At 39.8% G+C, this 15,669-nt stretch overlaps 1 protein-coding gene across 2 annotated transcripts in view; it reads right to left on the reverse strand.

Annotated features, from left to right (window-relative positions):
* The window catches only part of cntn5 (contactin 5), a 400,683-nt gene that overhangs the window by 345,935 nt on the left and 39,079 nt on the right, over window positions 1–15,669 (reverse strand). The window lies entirely within an intron of this gene.

The raw sequence follows: 15,669 nt of genomic DNA on the forward strand, positions 1-15,669 counted from the left end.
AATTTTTCAAAAAATAGCAGATCTACAAGCTCATAGCGCGACACTCGGTGCCGCGCTATGAGCTTGTATATCTACTATTTTTGAATAGCCCAAAGAAATGACACACAGATGCGTTCCCGGTCTGAATGGGTTAAATTTAGAGTAGGCAATTATTTTTTACCCCCTTTTTCTCCTCAATGTATTTGTTATGCCAAGTGATTCCTCCCCACACACATTTCTGTGTTGTCACTGCTGCCGTATCCTACTGACTCCTATACTGCCAGTAAGGAGCCTCCACCGGGAGGACGTAGAGCCTTCGTACATGAAATGACCAAAAAATCATGAATAGTAGCCTAATGCAGGTCTAAGGCCGTTGTGTTTGTATTGAGTTATAATGCATAGTTTTCTATGCATTTCGGGGGTTTTGGGGGGGTTTGACCCGTGCGGGATAGGTGCCCCTTATTTGAATCTCGCAAACCTTGCCATGCAAACCTTGCCATGCCCTCAGATCCAGCGATGCCAACCTCCTCAAATTCCCCACCAAAAAAACAAAGCGCACCTGGGGTGATATAGGGCATTCTCCGTTGCAGCACCCACCCTCTGGAACCCACTTCCACCTCACATCAAAACCGCCCCCACCCTTGCCGTGTTCAAAACTGCTTTCCCCACCTAACTGATCTCCTACCACCCTAGTCTCAACTTTTATTCCCTGGCCTTCTGTAGCCTTTTTAACTTTTTTGTCTCTGTATTTTCTCATTAAAGTTGTTTTGTTTTGATTGTGTTCCACTTAGTTTAGCCTTGTAAAGCGACTTTAAGTACTCAGAAAAGCGCTATATAAATTCCAGGTATCATTATTATTATTATTATACCTTAGCTTTTGCTGAACTGACGCCACTGGTTCATGCAGGCCTAAGAATGTTAAAAACAGTGATCAAAGCACCAGGGGGTTCTTGTTGCTATTGCCTGTGAGATTGTGGGCTGTTTTAGTGGCGTTAGAATAATTCATCTCAGATAATTAACTGGAATGTATTAAAAGCATGAGATGAGAAGTGAAAATGTATTCAGCTTATGTCGACATTATAGTCTATATTTAGAAACACTATAATATGGGTCTCTTTTGTATACTACAGCACAGCTCAAATACACCTTTTTTAATGTTGTGAGTTAATCTCCACTTAATTATTGAATCTATGGATGCGTCTGTGCTTGTATTACTGTGTGCCATGCAATGTCTCAAAAACAGTTGGTCTGATTCGTGCAAAACATCTCCAGAACCACATCAAAATGTGTAAAACTGATGAATTTAAATGCAATCATGCAATTGTTGGCAGAAACCCCTTATCTATATTTGTATGTTTTTTCCCCCCGTAAATTAATACTACTTCATCACACAAAAGTGTCACACAAAAGTAGAAACAATATCAGATCTACAAGCTCACAACACGTCACAATGTGGCATGTTGTGAGCTTGTAGATCTGTTATTTGTTGCTATTTTGTAGCCTTGCGTGGCCAGACAATATCACACGACACACTGCGTGGATATTAGTCTGGTCCCTATCAACGATAGATTTTTTTCCAAGGGGCGGTTACAAAAAGATCCAAACGGACTCTATTGGTTAGACTTAAACCAATCAGAGCAGTCCTTGTACGAACCAATCAGAGCAGTGCTTCCTTGTTGATAAGCCCGCCCACATTTGAATACTGGGCCCTGGTTGGTCCCGCAAAACCTCTGCGGGAGAGAAATAAATTCTCTATGAAGGGGGAACCGACCTAATCTGCCGAGGGCTAAAGTGCATGCAATTTTGCAAAGGCAGATTCGTCTGGAACCAGGCTAGCTATTTTGTCATTCAAATCCTAAAAAGTAACCGTTTTGGACTACTCGACACCAACTAATTACTAAATTGTCATGGAGGTCATGAAGGTGATGGTCTCTTTCCTGTTTTTCAACACCAGTGTCATTTGTTGAGATTCTTAACTCCCCAGATTTCCCATCTTCAAACCAGTCCACTGATTCTGATTGCTGCAGGACTGAGTGTATGTACAGTAGCCTAAGTATTCAGAATGTGTTCAAATATTGGTAATTTGTGAAATAAACAGCTTATTTATTTATTCATTTTATTTATTTCTCTGATTATTACAACAACAAAATTGTCTGTGACCCTTCAATTCAATTCATTATTTCAGTGGACTTAAAAAGCATTGCTTTATTTGATGGCCTTCCTTGCCCTAGCATTTGGCCTTTGTGCCCTCAGACATTTTTACGACTCCAAAGGCCAAGTGGCCCCTAAAAAGATGAAATTCCAGGCCTGGTAATGATTCTTCTGATCGTTCCTGTACCAAATAACATAAGCCTTTGTGTCTTTGCCTAATGATACCCTCATGCTCCCCATAAATACGTCTATTTTACAAAAACATAGCTTCCATCATTAGGAATATTGTATCTGTGGGGTGTTCAGGGGGTCGGCTCTGTATCGTGTTTCAGTAGCTACGTTATGAACGAGACTTTGAATTAACAGAACAGATTTCAATGGAAATGTATTAGGTTGTCTTAATAGATTCCTGGCAGCCCTCGCCCCCACACCCCCCCCCCCCCCCACCCTCTCTTCAAGGGAATGAAAATCTCATAGCTGCTAATGGTGCTCACTGAAAATTAAGGTTTTGTCATTCTATCTACAGTATCTTGGCTTTCTTAATCCATTAAGACCGGGAAGGCATCTGTGTCATTTTAAGATTCCTTTGGCTATTCAAAAATAGCAGAATATATCTGTTTTTAAAGCAAACCGTTGTAAAATATTTTGTTCCAGGGACCTCGAGAAGCAAAGATTTGAGTTACAAATGTTCGCTTTAAAAAAAATATATATATATTAGGGGTGTCACGATTCACTTACCTCACGATTCGATTCAAAATCGATTCCTAGGGTGCCGATTCGATTAAAATTGCGATTCTGCGATTAATTGATATTCGATTTGATTCTGCGATTTATTGCGATTTTCTGAACAATATAAACCATGAAAAGTTGAATCATACACTTCAATGCAGCCAGATCATGTCAGTCAGTCTTTCTGACATTGACTTCAGACAAAGGGCCAGTGAAAAAGGTACTACCTTATACATTTTTTTTTTTTAAATCGATTTTGAATATTTTGAAACGATTTTAAAATCGTGGCATTAAGAATCGCGATTTATTCATGAATCGTTTTTTTTTTGACAGGCCTAATTGCTAAAAGTGCTACAATAATGGTTTTAGCTCAAATCTAAAATGACACAGATGCGTTCCCGGTCTTAACAAGTTAAAGTTAAACTGTTGGGAGCTTTGCCAATTGAAAAGAGAGCAAAAATTATCCTCACAGTGTGGACACGGAATGTGTTCAGCTAGTAGTCTGCCAGTGTAGCCATGCAGGCGAGCAAAGAGGTCTCCGTCTATCGACACGACTGGGGACTTCTAATTCCAAGGTGGTCGCTAGAACAGCGGCGACAATGATAATGACCGCTAACGAACCTATCCACCAGTAAACCAGCCATGTCACCTCCCCTGACAACTTTGAATTGGCACCGCAAATGCCTTTGTTTTTTTACCTCTAATTGTTTTCCACCCAGTTTTATAGCAACGGAAGCTGTGAGGTTGTCCCTTATTTGAGCAGTGGTGGAAAGTGACTAAGTACATTTACTCAAGTACTGTTTTACTTTACTGGAGTGTTTCCATTTTTCTATACTTTTACTTCTACAGTCCACTACATCTCAGAGGCAAATATTGTACGTTTACTCCACTACAATTATCTGACAACTTTAGTTGCTATAGTTACTTTGTAGATTTTGATTATTATTACAAAACAACAACATTAGCCACTTCAGCCCTATATACATTTAGGCCAATTGAAAATAGCCGATCTACAAGCTCACAATGCGTCGCGATGCGACGCATTGTGAGCTTGTAGATCTGCTATTTTCTAAAGAGTTGTATGATTTTTTTTTTACATTTGAAAACATTCAGCATAATGAGTACTTTCTACTTTTGGTACTTTAAGTGCATTTTGATACCAATACTTTTGTACTTTTACTCTAAATCTTGAATTCCAGACTTTTTCAGTATTTTACATTGCAGTATTGATACTTTTACTTAAAGGTAGGGTAAGTGATATTTTTTGGTTAAAACAAAAAGTATTTTGTTAAAAGGTTAAAGCACTATATTCTGATAGTAATCATTGCTATAGAGTGGTTGTTCAGTAACAGGAGTCTCCCCGTCTCTCCAGCTCTTTAATAAACAGAAAATACATTTTCCGGTAGGTGTCAAAATCTCAGCCAATTAGGATAAAGTACCCATTTTTAAGCTTAATTTTTTTAGTGTTCCAGTTCCAATTTTGTCTGCTCATTTCTTAGTGTCATCACTTCAAATTTCACTTGTTTAATCTGTATCCTGATTGAGTTCTCTGTCCTGGTTGGATAAAATTGGAAATGAAACTGAAACTGAAACAAAAATGCATTTTCTGTTTAATAAAGAGCTGGAGAGACAAGGAGACTCCTAATACTGAACAAACACTCCATGTCTTTTCTTTTTATATGGACGCATGAGTCTGGAATAAAGATTATATATAGCAATGAGTACTATCGGAATATAGAGCTATTTAACACTTATTTTAACCAAAGCAAAACACTTACCCTACCTTTAAGTAACTGCCTTCGAGTGAAGCTTTTTTTGGGGCAGAATAGTGAGTCTAGTCTTCAGCAAGGGTCCCCCCCCCCGGAAAAAAAACGCCCATGTCATCTGGCAGCCCACCCGTTGTGTCGTCGCCGCGCTATAGCGTGACAGAGCCCGGTCGCTCACTGCCACTATTCCACCCATCACTGGCTTTAATTGTCCCCATGACCTCAATCTAAAGACAATTACCACGGCGCTGACAGTAAGGGCAATTATCCCCCGCCGTCACCACCGTGAGAAATGGAGCGAGCACCACCTCTCCGTGGTAAAAAAAAAGAATGACACGAGCGCTTCGCCAAACGGCCTCGCTGATGAAGTGAGCGTGAAGTGTGCCACTGAGAGGCGTGTATATATATATTACATACGCCTCACTGTGGCCTGAATAACGTATAAAGCAAGCATGACAGTTCAAAGTCAGAAGAGCTGTGCAGCTATAAGGTTTAACGCGGCACACATGCACCGGGTGATAAAAAGGAATTCAGAGCAGGCTGAGTTGATAAAAGGCTTTAAAGTTCCATACCCGAAGTATAATTGCCTTCATATCTTTGGCTATATCGTGCATTAGCATCTTCCCAATATTTTTTTTATTATTAAAACCTGGACATGTTCCTCCATATTTATAAAAAACCTTAACCCATTAAGACCTGGAACGCATTGGTGTCATTTTAGATTTATTTGGCTATAAAAAAAATAGCAGAAATACAAGCTTATAGCGCGGCACTCTGTGCCGCGCTATGAGTTTGTAGATCTGCTATTTTTATTTATCTTGAAAATGTGTGCAAATCTTTGAATACATATATTTTTAAAGACAACATTCGTAACATTAGCATTTTCCCGATAATGTTATATTATAAAAAGAAAACATGTTCCTCCATATTTATAAAAACCTTGACCTTGATTTGCATTTTGTTCATAAATCAATATTTTGTCCAGGGACTAATTATCAGCTAGACTTTGCAAATCAATCCAGAACCCACGCTGTGAAGCGCATTCAAATACAACGCACCCGCAACTTTGACAAACACAAACCAAACAACCAATTACTGTATAGTTTTAAGCCTCTGCAAGCAGATTTTCATACTGCACTGAAACGAATGAATCCAATGGCATCCTCAAACATCAAACAAACAGTGGTCGGCAGGTATAGTACAGACTACACATGGTAAGACACTTACTGTATTGGTTCTATTAGCTCTCTTGTCAGAAATTGATCAAGACTGACAGACTGACAGACAGACAGACAGACAGACAGACAGACAGACAGACAGACATACACACAGACACAGACAATACGGCTAGACTCTTGCAGAGACACGCCGCAAAAAGAAAAAAAAAGAAACTCTAAATATCATTGCTACAGCAAGAATAATTCATCATGAACCCACATCATTATAAAGTATCTAAAGTCACAAGCCAAGGTCTTCATATGGCCCGGAATTCTCTACCACTTGAATTAATGTCTGCTACAACAGTGACTTCGTTTAACCCATTAAGATATCTTTGGCTATTCAAAAATAGCAGATCTGCATGCTCATAGCGTGGCACCGAGTGCCACGCTATGAGCATGTAGATCTGCAATTTTGTTTAATTCTTGAACATTAACATTTGTGCTAATATTTGAATATATATATATATTTAAAGGGAACATTTGTAGAACATTTGTGTCCCTGGAACAACATCTTTTGAGATGGGGATCCGCGGCCAAATGCATATACATTTTGGGGGTCCTTGACATGAAAAGTTTGATCATATAGCGCGACACTCGGTGCTGCGCTATGAGCTTGTATATCTGCTATTTTCGAATAGCCAAAGAAATCTAAAAATGACACACAGATAGCGTTACCGGTCTAAATGGGTTAAAAGCAGACGAAAAACATATATTTTTCACATGCTTTTAGCTTAAAGTGTGTGAGGTCTAACGTAGAGTATTCCTTTTTATTGTACTATTGTTTTATCGTAATACTTACCCATCTTATTGTTTTTACTTGTTTCACTGCATAATGTTTTTGTACGTACTAACTTACATGTTATATGTCCCTAATTGATCTATGTTGTCATATTTTATCTTTGCCCATCGTCGGTTTCCATGTTGAAGCACATTGAGCGCCTGTCCTGTGAAATGTGCCGTATAAATAAATGTGACTTGACTTGACTGGTGGCCTCGGCGTGACGACAGGTAGGCGAGGGGGTGACATGTGGTACCCCGCTGGCACGCCCGTCAGGTAGGAGAGGGGGGCGACATGCCAGACGTCCCGGCAACACCCCAGGTAGGTTTAAAATTGGCACAAAACCGTGCATTGCATCACATCACCTCATCTCCGTCCTGTCGTTCCTCGCCGCCTGGTGCAATAGTAATAATAATCCTTAACCCATTAAGACCTGAGGCAGCGTCTAAAAAAATTCAAAATCCTAAAAAAAAAAAATCGGAAAAAAATATAAAAAATAATTTTCACGTTTTTTCAAAAATAGCAGATCTACAAGCTCATAGCGCGGCACTCGGTGCCGCGCTATGAGCTTGTAGATCTGCTATTTTTGAATAGCCCAAATACATCTAAAGTGACACAGATGCGTTCCAGGTATCAATGGGTTAAGGACAAATCTATTTGACTTTTAGAATCAACACACCGCAGGCATGAGGTGACCCAAGGACAGCCTGTTATTTTATGTCACACACAAATCCAAACAGTAGATATTTTTACAGATTTCTGACAGATTATTTTCCTGTTTTTTTTTTTTTTTTGGTATACTTCCTTGAAAGCATTAGAGGCCACGTCTACAGAAAATTGGGTTTCTTTTTGGCTGCCAGCCATTTTCTGCCATGCAATTTCTATGGCAAAAGACACACAGGAGTGCTCCTCTTCCGAGCGCGGAGCATCGCGTTCCAATGCTCTCTGCATCCAGGGCTTTTTTGGCGGGGCGCCCTGGGCGCTTCAAGCTGAAAATAGTTCCAACTTTTTGGCAAAGGTTGAACTGCTGTCACTGTCACTTTCCTATTGCAGACGCCCCACAATGCATTGAACATTTGGTGTCTCGCTCAGTGCAAGCGCTCTTGACACGACATCCAAAACGCTCAGTTGCTACACAAAAAAATAATGCTTTGTGAATGTGTGCTAAGAGTTCCCTCTGTAGGAGATTGTTACGGGGTCCGTACAAGTAGTATTGCTGCTATGCATTAACCCATTAAGACCTGAGGCCGATTCTACAAATTGTACTCTAAATCCCAACAGTTTTCTGAAAAAAACGTATGTTTCTATATCAGTGGTGGTCAAACTTTTTCATGTCAAGGACCCCCAAAATGATATGTGTTTGGCCCGCCGACCCTCATCTCAAAATATTTTGTTCCAGGGACCCCCCGGAAGCAAAGAATAGAGTTAAAAAATGTTTGCTTTAAACAATACATATTCAAAGATTTGAGCACATTTTCACGATTTTTCTAAAATAGCAGATCTACAAGCTCGTAGCGCGGCACTCGGTGCCGCGCTACGAGCTTGTATATCTGCTATTTTTGAATAGCCAAAGTGTAAAATAATGCTTTTTTAGCTCAAATGGAAAAGTGACACAGATGCGTTCCGGGTCTAAATGGGTTAAACTGACTATAGCCACCCCCTATACACTGCCAAGTCAATATGTCTAAATAAAAAGAAAGAGAACAGTGAGAACCAAAGTGAAAAGAAGTCAAACTAAAATAAGCTTAGGGGTGGCCGAAAAGGGTTTGCATCTCTATGGAGAAGGAAAAAAAAAGATCTTATCGGATTCATTCAGACTCCCCCATGAATCTCATTGGGAACGACATTAAATGAGAGAAAAAGAAGATACACTAGAATAAATCAGCCACACTTCGTGGACTATAGACACCGTGGGATATGGCCCCACTCCATTCCTCTCAATTTCGCTCATAATGTGCCATTGTGCGGTTGAAAGGAACCAGGGTGTCCTACGTACAGGATACTGAATTGCATTGAGCCGAGCTATAGGGGCGGCTGGGCTGAGAGAGCCCTTATTCGTCCCCATGATGAGATGGTTTCACATGTAAAAGGGTCACTATAGTGCGATGCCTTTTCGGGAACGCACGGCCCTTCAGTTAGGCCATATCCATTGTACTCGTCAGAGTACTTAACGCACGCAGTGCCCATCATTATAGTACTTGGAGGTCAGTCTATGACCATCCAAGTGCTCTCTATGAATTTCGCATTGGCTATTCAAAAATAGCTAGTTATTATTTTTGAAAAATCGTGAAAATGTGTGCAAATCTTTGAACATAATACATTATTTTAAGCAAACATTTTGAACTAAAATATTTGCTTTTGGGGGTCCCTGGAACAAAATATTTTGCGACGGGGGTCGGCACATGAAAAAAGGGGTCCTTGACATGAAAAAGTTTGAGCACCACTGATATAGGACCATGTTTTTCAGAGGTTAGAAGACGGTTAGGATTTAGAAGACATTCTTTTTTAGAATCGACCTCAGGTCTTAATGGGTTAAAGCTGATGATCCTCGCCCCGGCACGCCCTTGGGTCCTGGTATTGGTCGAACGATTATCAAGACACGCGAATGACAGACATACAGACACAACGACTTTTTTTCCCCCCAAAATTATAAGGGTTTCTAAAACCATTTAATAAACTATACCTACAGTATCATTAGTTTATCTATCTAAAGGTTAATTATCTGTTGTCAATTGTATAATTATTGCCATGAATGCTATTGAAATATTGCAGCTATTATTGGTTATTGAGAGATATGTTGACAGATTATGTAAATACCTAATGAAATGCTTTACGTTCTGTACGTTGAATACTGTAAGTCTGATGCTGTTGACCAGTGGTGGAAAAAGTACTCAAATTCTTCACTTAAGTAAAAGTACCAATACTGCAATATAAAAATACTCTGTTACAAGTAAAAGTCCAGAATTAAAAATGTACTTGAGTTAAAGTACAAAAGTATTGGCATCAAAATGTACTTAAAGTACCAAAAGTAAAAGTACAAAATATTTGAAAATAGCAGATCTACAAGCTCACAACGCGTCGCGATGCGACGCGTTGTGAGCTTGTAGATCGGCTATTTTCAAATAGACTATGTATAAAATAGGTTTAAAGTGGTTAATGTATGTTTCATAATATCATAATTTATATCTGAAAAGTAACTAGTAACTAAAGTTTTAAAGTAAATGTAGTGGAGTAAAAGTACAATATTTGCCTCTGAGATGTAGTGGAGTAGAAGTAAAAGTATTGGAAATTGGAAATACTCAAGTAAAGTACAAATACTTCAAAATTGTACTTAAGTACAGCACTTAATAAGTAAATGTACTTAGTTACTATACACCACTGCTGTTGACACTAAAAAGAGTGTATACTGAGAGTTTGTAATGGACATTGAAGTCAGCCCCCCAAATGAAGGAGGTTCAACTAGAATAAGACGGTGGTTAACCTGCCTTGAGGTGTGTTTACACCCTCCACTGTGTCTAGACTCTGTCTGGAGAGACCCTCAACAGTGTCTAGACTCTGTCTGGAGACCTCTGCCATTAACAAGAAGACATCAAGGTGGAAGGGGAAGGGGGGAAGGGGGGATGGGGGGGGGGGTTGTCCTGTGGGCAAGAAAATTGCTTGTTGATGTCAAGATGATGGAAGAAACTCAAGTAAAACTAGAAAGAAAAAAAGAGAGTCGACAGACAGGGCCCTTCACCCCTGATTAGAGTTCTCTGTGGCCATACAAGTACAGTTGTCAGTAGAATGCATGCAGTCCATTTTTAAATGGTAAACAACTCGCTGTGGAATTTAGACTCCTTCCGGCACTTGAATGGATAAGGATAAAGGATAATTCCTTTGAACAGGTCGTTCATGAAAGTCCTTGCGGTCTTGTTTCCAATGAGAACCTGTGAGCAATTAGGGGTTAAGAGTCTTGCTCAGGGACAAATTTCATTTCATCGACACATATGTTGACCTGGCCTAGAATTGAACCTGGGGCAACCAGGGCCTCTGGCTCCCTAGGCGGGTTCACTAACCATTCATCTATGGCCGCCCCTAAACAATGAACAATTGTGAACAATTGAACAATTGTGGTTAAAATGCTACTTTACAGTCTCAATAACATTTCAACCATTTCGCTGACACTTATCCAACGTGGCTTACAGTAAACTATGTGCGTGATTGATAGATTGATTGATTGATTCATTGATTGATTCATTGATTCATTGAGACCTGAAGCCGATTCTACATGTCTCCTAAATCTCAACAGTATTCTGAAAAACGTTTGTTTCTGTATCAGTGGTGCTCAATCTTTTTCATGTCAAGGACCCCCAAAATGATATGTATTTGGCCGCGGACCCCCATCAAAATATGTTGTTCCAGGGACCCCCCAGAAGCAAAGATTTGAGTTAAAGATGTTCGCTTTAAAAATATATATATTCAAAGATTTGCACACATTTTCATGATTTTTCAAAAATAGCAGATCTACAAGCTCGTAGCGCGGCACTCGGTGCCGCGCTATGAGCTTATATCTGCTATTTTTGAATAGCCCAAAGTGTAAAATAATGCTTTTTAGCTCAAATCTAAAAATGAGACAGTTCCAGGTCTCAATGGGTTAAGATATGCACACTTGTCCAGCCCAGAGGATGACACATTCAAGTGTGATCACTTGTCGTTTCCTTGATGGAATTATTGATTTCATGCCCATCCTACAAAAAAATGCGCAAAATATCTGTCTGTGTGTAGTTTACGAATCTCAAGAACTGTCCGACCGATCGACTTCAAACTCGGCGTGCGTACTGCCGAGGATCTGAGGGAGTGACGCACCAAGTGGGAAGTAGGTCGGATCAGCAGATCTCCAATATATGGAGTACCCTGATGTCAACAATGTGACATCATACTGTAGTACTGACTGATCCTGGACTGGCCTGGATTCCATATTTGAGCATGTCTCTCTCTATATGGGCATGAAAGGGACACAGACCGATACAGACATCTCCGTAAATGGGCATAAAGGGGACACGGACTGACAGACGGGTATGGGGTACAATGGATATTGCATAACTGGGTGAGGCATGCATTTCCAATGTATTTTTTTTAACTGTACCTTAAGGAAGCACTATAGTTTGGGGTATCATTGGCCACTTAACATGCCAGTCAACGTCTTTGACTTCATGACTTCATTATATTTAGTGTCTCTCCAAGCATGTCCGGCGAGGACGCGCTGTGATTGGCCAGTCTTGGTGCCTTGGTAAATGCCAGGATGAAACTCATTGCCTCGTCTATACATAGCAATACAGTCAAGCCCCTATCAGGGACCCCCCTGAGTCTATAGTTATGGAAGGATGATTGTTATTGCTTAAACATGTAACTTTATCATTTTGTGGGACATAATATCTCTGCTGTCCGGCAGGAACCAGCTAACTCCAAAATGTTCATTTTTCAGGAAATGAAAAAAAAGTGGATTTAGGAGGTTTTGTTCATCATTGATAATAAGAACAGCTGAATGGACCTCCAAGCTCACAATGAGGTTGGAGGTCAAAAGGGGGTGGAGCCTGGAGTCAGCTAAACCAGCTAACTCCACCCCCCTTTGCTGGAGTTAGCTGGTTTAGCAGAAAGTTTGAGGATCCAATGGAGTTAGCTGGTTTTATCAGAAGTGCTTTGTAATGCTTTTCATTGGATCAATATTTGTTTTACCAATACTCAGACATAAAGGGTGTTCAATGGCCCTGATTTATGGGAAAAAATGTCAACATGGAGTTAGCTGGTTTCTGCTGGACAGCAACGAGTAGGCTATGCTATATATATACTGTAGTGCTGCTTTAACAATCCTCCACAGTGCTATGAATGCTTCACCAAGCATTTTTTTACAGATGAAAAACAAATGTGTACCATGACAATTTTTTTTATTAATAAATTGACAAAAATCCACTCTGTTCCACACTTTGTTTACGCACTAAAAGTGTGATTCTGAGACCTGTTTGGCCATGCAGTGGGTTGCTGGCTCACAGATAAAGATGATGAATATATCACAGGGTCTGATAACAAGTAGGTTCTCTGCCATTTCTCCGTTTTTTTTTTACAGATTGGTAAAGTGCAGATCACAAGCTTTCAAATGACGTGGCATGCATTGAAACCGTTGAAGAAGATCATTATTTGAATCTTGTTAAACCCCAAATCAAGAAGCTGTGGAAAAAAGCCTGATAAAGACCCACTCACAGCAAGTACTAGCTTTACCCCTTAAACCCTTTATTCTTGGACCGGAGATGCGACTGCTATTTTCCATCTACACTAAATCTCTTTGCCAAAAATTGCCGATCTACTGTACTTGTAGATCAAATTATGAAATGACTTTTGTGATCCTAAAACTGCTGTTTGTTACAGTATATCGAATGGATTGTTTAACATTCACATTCATGTGAAGAAAGAAAATCCCTTAAAAAAAACATCATGTTTGCCTACTTCCAGCACATTCTCTCATACCTCGTCAAACTATATGGACCTACAATGTTCGCTTTAAAAATATTCAAAGATTTGCAAAAAATGACATGATTTTTCATAGAATTGCAGATATACAAGCTCATAGCGGGGGCACTCGGTGCTGCGCTATGAGCTTGTAGATCTGTAATTTTTGAAATAGCCAAAGTATAAGATAACGGTTAAAGTGGTTCAAATGACAGATGCTTTCCCGGTCTTAATGGGTTAAGGATCCTAAATGCCTGAAGAAAAAAGAAACTGCTGGTGAGCGTATTTGTCTCGGTCATGTGGATGCAGAGGCGGGTGCCTGACGGCAGCAGCTGGAGAAGGTCGCTGTTAGGATGACTGGGATCTTGTTAACTCTCTTTTTATACCATAGTACAGATGTAAGACATTAATCTTAAAGTCCTCAGAGTTCAGGTTCCGGGCGTACAACCAACCACGCATTGTCAATGTTTTCATTGTTAAGGTTTTTCGCCATAAAGTCCTGTTCACAGTCTTCATTGCCAACAGAAATATTGCCTACACTCTATAAACATGCTGCATATGGCTTCTGTTTCACAACGGTGTAGTTTATGAAAGTAATAAAACGATAGAGTACTGAGATGTTTGAGAGACTAACCAACCGGTCAACTCTCCCGAATCCAAATACTGGCTTCCCTATCTGTTCAATACAACCTGTCGAATCCACGGCACGTTTGACAGATAGTCTATGCAACAGATTGGAAAAGTTAATTGCATTCAGAACGGCTATTGAACGTTCCGTTACAAATGTTCTAAGTAGGGGCGTGGCCAAGGGTGGGCTTGCCTCACCCACATTGCAACCAGCCCCACCCAATCTGTGTCCTTAAGGTTTTAACCAATATGGGGTCAAAGGTGGAACATGCATAATGTGCAGGCTTTGGAGCTGTCATGATTCCTATGTTTACTAATGGTTATTTATGACTATGACGGGTATACCAGAACCTTGCATAACTTTCCAGAACCCATGAAGTTCTGTGATAGTTTTCTTTCTCCTTAAAGGTAGGGTAAGTGATATTTTGGGGTATTTTTTAGTTTTTTGTTAAAAAGGTTAAAGTACTATATTCTGATAGTATGCTACGGAGTGCTTGTTCGGTCACAGGGGTCTCTCCTGCTCTTTAGTAAACAGAAAACATTTTCAGGTAGGTGACAACATTTACAGCCAATCAGGAGAGAGCACTGAAAATGCATTTTCTGTTTAATAAAGAGCTGGAGAGAAATGGGAGACTCCTTTTACTGAACAAACACTCTATAGCAATGAGTACTATCAGAATATAGAGTTATTTAACACTTGTTTTAACCAAAGTAAATCACTTACCCTACCTTTAACTTTTGGACATGCCATAAGAAATACATGCTCAAAATCATTTAAACAAAAAAAGCTCAAAAAGCCGGTCTAGCTTGTACCGTAGATCGTCTATTTGAGCTTTTTATGAATTGTATTTTTGCTGTTTTTTGAGATATTTTGAAAGTATATGTTGTGCATTCCCAGAACGCAGGGTTATCACTGTACTAACTCCCTGCAAAGCAGGGCCAGAATTACATTCCGACAACCTTATCTGAATCCGAGCCATAGTGTACATGGAAACAAACCCAGATCCTGTGAAATACGTTTCACGCGAGTTCACTTAGTTGTTGTAGACACAAGAGCCATAAGTGTCTATGTGACTGTTTCTTAATTATAGCTAAGCTGCTGTGCTTGAAATGTCCATTGAGTTTGTGTTGGTGAAGTCTTGTAAAACAACAGCACACTTCATGTTTATAAGAGAACGGGGCCCATTAGAGCCGGCCATGGCACATACAGTACAGCGCAGGACGTCCATTTGCGGCTTCTGCTTTAACCCATTAAGACCGGGAACGCGTCTGTGTCATTTTTTTAAGATTTCTTTGGCTATTCAAAATTGCAGATATACAAGCTCTGCTATTTTTGAAATTTGTGTGAAAATGTGTGAACATCTTTGAATATATATGTTTTTTTAAGCGTTAGGATTTAGGAAAAAAAAATGTTTTAATCGGCCTCAGGTCTTAATGGGTTAATAGATCCGTTCATGACATCCATGACTCATCCTCCTCACGCTCCTAGTCAGCCTCTCATCACAAGCACAGTGTTTGTTTGAGAAATGTGCAGAACTACCAACCAAGCATAGCATTTATTACAGAGAACAAGAAGAACAAGATGAAACTGGAAATACAGTAGCACGTTGCGCTTGGATGCCTCCGCCGACAAAACCAGATGCAGTTTACACCCATGGCCGTCCAAGCTCATAAAATACATTTAATAACGCACACTTAGATTTTTTTGTTAATAAAAGGTATTGCTTTTTTTTTTTACTATCACTATATTGACATCGTATGAAACGTGTTTTGTGAGGTCACAGTGGCCTTGACCTTTGACCACCACGGTATGCTGAAGCATTTAACCCATTCAATCCGGGAAGGCGTCTCTGTCATTTGAGATTTCTTTGACTATTCAACGATAACAGATATACAAGTTCATAGCGCGGCAAACTTGTAGATCTGCTATTCTTTA

This window comes from Gymnoscopelus microlampas (genome assembly GCF_963454915.1).
Source record: "Gymnoscopelus microlampas genome assembly, chromosome: 8".
Classification (NCBI taxonomy): Eukaryota; Metazoa; Chordata; class Actinopteri; order Myctophiformes; family Myctophidae; genus Gymnoscopelus; species Gymnoscopelus microlampas.